This window comes from Macrobrachium nipponense, chromosome 7 (genome assembly GCF_015104395.2).
Source record: "Macrobrachium nipponense isolate FS-2020 chromosome 7, ASM1510439v2, whole genome shotgun sequence".
NCBI lineage: Eukaryota > Metazoa > Arthropoda > Malacostraca > Decapoda > Palaemonidae > Macrobrachium > Macrobrachium nipponense.
In genome coordinates this window covers 47,483,007-47,484,640 of record NC_061109.1, presented here as the reverse complement: position 1 = coordinate 47,484,640, position 1,634 = coordinate 47,483,007, and positions in this window count along the sequence as shown.

Sequence of the window (1,634 nt, the reverse complement as noted above, 5' to 3'; positions counted from 1 at the left end):
ACTTTCTGATTTTCTGGAACAAGATCCTTCTGTCTCTTGGTATGCATGAATGATGTTTACTTTTCTTCTTCGGTATATATTTTTCCACTATTTTCTCCAATATTTTATATAATATCTCCGTATTTACCCTTATGTCATCACTTACGAAAATGTTATCCCAATCTTTGTTTAATTCTTCATTAATTTCTGACCATTTTATATTTTTACTGTAGAAGTTTGTATTTCCCATATCCTTCCCACTTTTTCATTTCTTGCTTATCTCTATTTTCACTGCTTTGGAATGAACTGTTAATTCTATGACATTATGGTCTGAAATACTCGCATTATAAACTATTATTTCTTTAACATAATTCATCTCGTTCACAAATACTAGGTCTAAAGTATTTTCCTTTTCCTTTCTTGTTGGCAGGTGATTTATTTGTTGAATGTTGTATTCTAGTAGCATATCTAATAGCTTTTCAAATTGCCTCTTATCTTCTGCACTACTATTACTCTCTTTTTTATATGTATAAGTACAACCACAATCTCCTATTCGTTTCTTTCCATTCTACGAAAGGAAAGTTGAAGTCACCAGATAGGAGATAGTCCCAGTCCTTGTGATTTCTACATATATCATCCAATTTTTCAATTATTAAGTCAAACTCTTTAGTATTAGGAGGTCTATATATTACTATGTTCATCAATTTTTCTGATTCAAATTCTACCGCTATTAGTTCACATTCTGAGTTACTATATTTCTCATATATTTTTCCTTGTTTTTTGTCTTTCCCATATATTGCGGTTCCCCTTGATTCCTATTTTTTCTATCTGATCTATAAGTTTGGAACCCTTTTATTTGATCATCATTCCCAGTCTCTTGGGAATACCAGGTTTCACTTATATTCATTATATCTATTTTCTTTTCATTTTGGGTTAGTTCTTCTAAGTACTCTATTTTTCTTTTGAGTTACTCGTAACTAAACCCTGCGCATTCATCACTATGATGGTTTGCGTGTTTTCTCCTTCATTTAATACTGGTAGTAATAAGGATTTTCCCATGTCTCTTTCCTGTTCTGGTATGTTGTTCTTTTTTTCATTTCCAGAAATTCTGACATTAAAAAATCCAACTTTTCCATAATATTGATCTTCCTTCATCATAATTATTCATTTTGTGTCTGAATCTGCAATTTTCTCCGTTTCTGCAATATCCTCTTGCATAATAAATACAGTTATTATCTCTTGAGTAGAATTTCGGAGCTGATGCTTTGAAATTTTTTGCTGACACCTCTGCATATCTCATTGGTGTTTGCTTTTCTCTTTTACCTGATATTCTTGATTTCTCTCTTTATTTGTTTCTTTCTTATTTTGGATTTTATTACTTGGTTGGTTATTTATTTGATTATGATTCATGGCTACAGGGTGCATATATTTGCATTTTTTGTCGAACTTACATCCTTTTCCTTCTTTTAGGTTTTTACATATTTTGGATGCAGATCTCTGCAATCATCCCCATATCCATCTAAGTATGCACATTTACCATATATTTCATAGTTTTGACATATCTTAGGATGTTTGTAGTAACATCTTTCTCCAAATCTGCAATTCCCTCTTTTCAAAAGGTTGCAGATTTTTGTCTTTCTTGTCTATTTTTTCCT